We start from the raw sequence: 7,373 nt of genomic DNA, 5'->3' as shown, positions 1-7,373 counted from the left end.
TTTTACAGCTGCCACATCGAGAGCATCCTGACTGGTTGTATCACTGTTTGTTATGGCAATACACCGCCCTTGACCGGAAGGCCCTACAGAGGGTGTGCGGGCAGCCCAGCGCATTAGAGGCTGGACTTCTCAACTGCTCTACCTGGGTCAATAGTAGCCATGGTGATCCAACCCTTGACATCCACTATTTCAGTAGTGGATTAATGGGTCAGCAGCTTCTAATTTTCTGACGCACTGTTGTAATCTGCATCCGCGCTAACCTCAACCTGTCAACAAATACACAGCATCAAGRATAGCCCAATGGGAAAGCACATCACCTGAGAATGATTGATTGATTGAACTTTATTAGTCATGTAAAATCATGTAACACAATGTAAAACAAAAAATATATAAKATACCAGGCACCAGACCAAGAAGTGGGTTTGACTTAGCCTGGTACAATGGAACAAATAGAATGGTCKCTAAAGTGCAAACGTTGCACACCTCATGTATTTGAAAGTATTTGAACCACTCTATGTATTTGCCCAAGGTCTGCCATGTACAGCATGTCCCCTGACCCAGAGTGCTGTGTGTCTCCCCTTTCCAGGCTAAGATCTACTTCTCGTTCCCTGGAGAACTGCTGATGAGGATGTTGAAGATGCTGATCCTGCCTCTCATCACGTCCAGGTAACACATCATCACTACTGTCTGTTCCCCATGTCCCWACTGCTTTTCTCTCTGGTCTACACCACAACCCATGCTACTTCAATAGAACGCTCTATACATTATAATGGAATAAAATGCTAATCGYATACTCGATGGATTCTAATGGAATACAACACTAAATGAATACTCTAGGAGTTCWAAAGAAACAGAATGCTATCAGAATGCTGTACGAATCCTGATGAAATTGAATGCTATGAATGCTCTATGAGTTACAACAGAAAATAACGCTAAATGAATACTCTAGGGGTTCTCATTAAATAGAATGCCATCAGAATACTCTCTGAATTTGAATGGAATACAACACTGACTGAATGCTCCTAACTGAATGCTCCTGACTGAATGCTCCTCTGAATCCTAACTCCGTGGCCAGTCTGATGTCGGGGCTGTCAGCCATGGACACTAAGGCCAGCGGGCGGCTGGGGGTGCTAACCATCACTTACTACCTGTGGACCACCTTCATCGCTGTCATCGTCGGCATCATCCTGGTGCTGGTCATCCACCCTGGTACGGGCACAGAGAAGGACGGGCACAGAGGAGGGTCAGGGCCCGTTATGACMTCTGCTGACGCTCTGCTGGACCTCATCAGGTACGTATGCACACAAGCAAGCATTTACGCACACACGGACGCACGCATGCAAACACGCACGGACAGACACACGCATGCGRACATTTGCATATACACATGGTGAAGTATCTTGAGGGGCATATTTGAATAGCATGGCCAACAGACACATTGCCTSTATCAGTWGTTGGCTGTACCAGATTCCAGAGTTTCCTGTTTTTAGTCAGTCTAAGATGTTGAGCACCCTCCTTTTCATCCTTAACATCCCTCATGGGATGATATTCCAGATTTCCACAAGACTCAGACAACAGARTCTGACTGCTCTGCTAATACGTTTGAAAGAATAAAATATTTTAGATTTGTATCTTCCTGTCGGGTTTGTGTGGATTAACCCATAAATAAACCAGCCAATCAGTCAACTTAGTGAACTCCAGTTTACCTCAGCTAAGTATAAACCATAAAGGTTTTGTAGGGCCGGGATTCAACAAAAGGCACGTTGTATACAAGAGCATTGCATTATGGAAAAATGCGCCTTGTAAAGGCAATGTTCCTGGCGTTGGTGGATATTGCATTCATGGTGAACGCTGCGGATGCCAGCTCAAACGGAATTTACTTTGAAAAGTCAAGAGCAATGGGTTTGTCCACAAAGCGCCTTTGATTGAATCCCCAACCTGGTCTCAGAGCATTTCGAATTATTCTGTACGTAAATCCGGGACAGTCCATGTATGATATGTTACGTTTTGTAATGTATGTATTAATTTGTGAATGTCCATCAGCCATTTTGTATGATATGCTACGAATACAATTTGTATTATGTGTTACGAATTTCTAAAAAGTATGATATGTTACGAAATTCTAGCAAGGTGGCTCYGTGGCTAATTTTAGCTAGCTGGCTAACGTTAGCTAGGCTAGGGATTAAGGTTAGGGTTAAGTTTAGGAGTTAGGTTAAAAGGTTAAGGTTAGGTTTAAGGTTTGGGGAAGGGTTAGCTAAATGGGTTAAGACCCTGCTAGCTAAATAGCCTGCTAATACTGACTCTTCAAGGAATCAGATCTTTTCTTTTTTGTTTTCTCTTCCGGATCACTAGCAGTGTTGTGGTTCTGTGTGGATTTAATKATCTTAAACCYGTAAACCAGTACAGAACCACTGAACTCKAGTCCACCCCAGTCCCCCTAGTACGGCTAAATACAGCTACCTGGAAGCTTGTATTAAGTAGGGGTCTTTAGGTCGTAAATAGCATTTAAAACAACAACACCAGTACAGGGTCATTTAGCTCATGTGGCTTGAGGAATTTGCACGTTTGGGACTATTCTATTGGTTKTATTGTTCACATTCACTGCTGAAACAAGTCAACCCTCCAGCGGGCCATGTTAATAATAGGCATCATTAGGGGAGAGTGGGGTAAGTTGAGCAATTTTTCACATTCAGTATCACTCAGTTCAGGGAAATACAGTGTTATCTCTAACAAAGATACTGTATCTACATATATTTAAGCATGTATCCCTGGAAAAACATAGCTTTTCCCCAAAAAAGTGGTATCTTGGCACAACTTACCCTGGGTATGGGGTAAGTTGAGTCGTGGGACAGGGTAAGTTAAGTCGCCTACACATTTCTCTACTGAATTAAATATTACCACTACTTTTTTCAAACTATGTCTATCTTTATTTCCCAAACACAATTCAACACAATCACTTTTTGTATTTTAATAATTTTAAGCATCTTTTAACACAGGCTTAACACCTAATTAACACTGTACTTTTAAAAACTATTTTAACATAGACCAGGCCCTGTTGTTACCTCATATCCCAGCAATAATGCCTTCCATTACGCCTGGGAAGACAACACTTCAATTTGCTCAACTTGCCATGGCTCAACCATTGGTTCGACATACCCCAAGGCAANATTTTAAGCATCTTTTAACACAGGCTTAACACCTAATTAACACTGTACTTTTAAAAACTATTTTAACATAGACCAGGCCCTGTTGTTACCTCATATCCCAGCAATAATGCCTTCCATTACGCCTGGGAAGACAACACTTCAATTTGCTCAACTTGCCATGGCTCAACCATTGGTTCGACATACCCCAAGGCAAYCATTTTGACTATATTAGCCCACACAGCTACAAGGATGCACTTTCATGCAGGTTCAGGACCTCATATTGAAGCTTATAGAGACCCCAACKATTTTTTWAAATMATRTACTTTGGTTTAGATACAAGCATCATGGAACCTCTAACACAATAAATTKATTTGACTTGGTGAAAATCCATTTTRTGGACCTAACTTTCTTACCACTTTTCCCATGTGGTTTCTTCCTTCKCAGGCTCCATAAAATCGTGACCTCTTCCTAAATATTTGGTCAAATAATACATTTGGTATATGGTTTCCAAGAAAGAAGGGTGGCTCAACTTACCCCTTTGGCTCAACTTACCCCGGTGACAACTAAGTCTCTATCTTCTCAGAACACACCATGTCCTYAATGCTTTACCCAGAACACACTGCAGGGCGGTCGAGGACCGGCAGTGGCTTAGGCCCTCCGTGTGAAGAATCCTCCAAAGCCCAGAGGATTATGGGTATTTTTAGTGAAAGCTGTGTACAGGCGGGCGGATGTAGGCTGTATGACTGTCAGAGGTGCTTTAGATCATTTGTCACATGTCTGATAGGCTGACTGGCCCTGGGGCAGTGGCCGTAACATGATCCTTTATGAATAAACCAGGACTCCTAATGATGAGGACTCTTAACCACCAACACAGGCAACCAGCCTGGTGATGTTACCACATTGTGACATCATTCTTACAACCTTATTATTTCGACACGCTAATTAGGAAGACTGCKGAACAGCTGAAACATTTTGACGTTGCAGGAGAATACGAGACCAACTATGAAGAGAAYTCTTTTGGTCAACAACGACCCTAGTCAGAGCAACGACTTTGGCTTTTGGGAAATGTAACCWTTTGGTTTCCTTGTGTCTATCTACAAGTGTTGTGGTTTGGTTGACAGCTTAAAGTGATACTTCTGGATTTTGGCAATGAGGCTCCTTTATCTACTTCCCCGGAGCCAGATGTACTTGTGGATACCATTTTATGTCTCTGTGTCCATTATGAAGGAAATTACAGGTAGTTTCACAAGCCAATGCTAACCAGCGTTAGCGCAATGACCGGAAGTCTATGAGTATCTGCCAGCATGCTCTCTGTCCAGGGTCTTGTTAAGTCTTTCTGAGACAGAACACCTCTTGGCTTCTGGCACGACCAGGAGAAATTGACCCTACTCAGGATAAAATTGAGACAATAACAGAAAGCAGATACCCCTACCTTCTGACATGTTATAAGCTCAYTGTGACTTCAGGACAGGGCTACTGGAATACAGGGTCAGTAGAATAGAATAGATTGTCCACCTGAAGGTAGAYATTTCACTTAAAAAATCTGAACAAATCATATATGACAATACAACATCACACATCATATAAACAGTTTTATTATCAACCCCATTACTCAGGGAATAACTCCAATCATATCCAATAATGTTGTAGACTTTATGGTTTACATGTTATTCTCCCTTTGACAGGAACATGATTCCCTCCAATCTGATAGAGGCAACTTTTCAACAGTACCGTACAGACCTGGTGCCCATAGTGTGGCCTCCAGTTTGGTGGAGTCCCAGGCAACTAACGTCTACGTGATGCCCGACCACAACAACCCTCAGCTGGCCACCCTGTCTTCTGGAGATCACCCCAGCTCCAGACATCAAGTACAAGATCGTCCTGGCACAGCTCTGGCATGAACGTTACTGGGATTGTCATCTTCTCTGCTACTATGGGTGAGAGACACACACCACACACCCGTCATACTGCAATGAATGAACACACACAAATGACACACTGGATACACGGAACACCACACACGGCCTTCCAATCACGCCGCTTCTGACCCTGTGTGTTTTCTTGTGCAGGCCTGCTTCTGACCCTGTGTGTTTTCTCTGTGCAGGCCTGCTTCTGACCCTGTGTGTTTTCTCTGTGCAGGCGCCTGCTTTCTGACCCTGTGTGTTTTCTCTCTGCAGGCCTGCTCCTGACCCTGCTGTGTTTTCTCTGTGCAGGCCTGCTCCTGACCCTGTGTGTTTTCTCTGTGCAGGCCTGCTCTGACCACCTGTGTGTTTTCTCTCTGCATGCTGCTCCTGACCCTGTGTGTTTTCTCTGTGCAGGCCTGCTCCTGACCTGTTGTTTTCTCTGTACAGGCCTGCTCCTGACCTGTGTGTTTTCTCTGTGCAGGCCTGCTCCTGACCCTGTGTGTTTTCTCTGTGCAGGCCTGCTCCTGACTGTGTGTTTTTCTCTGTACAGGCTGCTCCTGACCCTGTGTGTTTTCTCTGTACAGGCCTGCTCCTGAACCCTGTGTGTTTTCTCTGTGCAGGCCTCTCCTGACCCTGTGTGTTGTTCTCTTACAGGCCTGCTCCTGACCCTGTGTGTTTTTCTCTCTGCAGGCCTGCTCCTGACCCTGTGTGTTTTCCTGTGGCAGGCCTGCTCCTGACCTGTGTGTTTTCTCTGTACAGGCCTGCTCCTGACCCTGTGTGTTTTCTCTCTGCAGGCCTGCTCCTGACCCTGTGTGTTTTCTCTGTACAGGCCTGCTCCTGACCCTGTGTGGTTTTCTCTGTGCAGGCCTGCTCCTGACCCTGTGTGTTTTCTCTTGCAGGCTTGCTCCTGACCCTGTGTTTTCTCTGTGCAGCTGCTTCCTGGGGAAGATGGGCAGAGAGGCGCTTCCATTGGTTCAATGTGTTTCAGGTGTGTCAACGAGTGTGTTATGAAAATCATCAATGCTGCCCATGTGGTGAGTTGTTGGGACCATCACCACCAGCAAAGTCACACTGTCTTGAACTCTCCTTCACATGTAAAGGTCTGGTAATTTTGATCTGCGAGGATTGGAATGGGAGGACTTCATTTAGATTGAGATTAGACAGTGGGATCTCACAACACACTTTCTCCTCCCGCCTCCCCCTTAGTCATTAGCTCAGTAATATGTCTGTCATTCAGGTTGTGCCAGGTCATCAAGGGTGAGCCAGGTCAACCCAAGCTGGCTTGAGTTTTAGGAAGCCCAAAACACAGGTGGCATGACAACGCCTGGTGGAACAGAGACAGAATCACCAAAGGCCGTTGCTTGCTTGCCTCATTTACTTTTGAGGTTATTAGTAATTTATTGATCTTTGTTCCAGTATTTTCCCTTTCGGCATTGTGTTCCTGTAGCAGGAAGATCCTGGACATGCATGACCCGCCCCACTGGGGAGAGAAGCTTGGGGGATTGAACTTCATCACAGTGTTAGCCGGGCCTGTTTGTCGCACCGGACTCATCCTTGCTGCCGCTCTTCTACTTTGTAATCACACGCAAAAACGCCCTTCACCTACATCAGAGGCCTGTTTACAGGCTCTGTCATCGCCTGGCAACTCCTCCAGTTTCCGCCACCTTGCCCATCACCATGAGTTCTATTGAGAACTGTGGATGGACAGACCAGATCGCCAAGGTTGTCCTTCCAGTGGGGCCACATCAACATGGACGGGAACAGCCCTCTACGAGGCCGTGGCAGCCATTTTCATCCGCTCAGGTCAACGAGGTACGAACGGGACTTTGTCAGCTATCACCAAATCAGGTCAGGGACTGTCTAACAGCGCTCTCTGTTCTTCCACACACGCCCTTACGTTACCTTCTGTCTAAGCAAACCACACGCACAACACACCCTGACGCCTACGCTTGTCCTCTTCAGTATCACAGCGACAGCGCCAGTATCGGGGCTGCTGGATTCCGCAGGCAGGCCTGGTTTAACCATGGTTGAATCGTCTTGACCTCTGTGGGCTTCCTCCGCTGACATCACCACTGATCCTGGCCATCGACTGGTCCTGTAAGTATCTGACCGTGAGAGTGTTGTGGACTTCCTGTGCAGCATCTGGACAGAAACCCGCCATAGATACTTTAAAACAGTCATCTAAGTTCCCTCTGTTGGTTTTGTCGGCAGGGATCGTTTCCGGAGCCATGGATCAATGTTTGGGAGACCGCCTGGCTGCGGCATTCATGTGTACTCGTAAGTAGGACTTTGAGAGGAGGAGTCAAATGCTAACTTGCCCGGG

General features: G+C 45.7%; 1 pseudogene; it reads left to right on the top strand.

Moving 5' to 3' along the window:
• Positions 1–7,081, top strand: part of LOC112076288 (excitatory amino acid transporter 5-like) — a 13,916-nt pseudogene extending 6,835 nt beyond the window's left edge.
• Positions 7,082–7,373: the final 292 nt, after the last annotated feature.

This window comes from Salvelinus sp. IW2-2015, unplaced genomic scaffold, assembly GCF_002910315.2.
Source record: "Salvelinus sp. IW2-2015 unplaced genomic scaffold, ASM291031v2 Un_scaffold3661, whole genome shotgun sequence".
NCBI classification, from domain to species: domain Eukaryota; kingdom Metazoa; phylum Chordata; class Actinopteri; order Salmoniformes; family Salmonidae; genus Salvelinus; species Salvelinus sp. IW2-2015.
The sequence above is the reverse complement of the archived record's forward strand: the minus strand, read 5'-3'. Positions and strand labels throughout refer to the sequence as shown.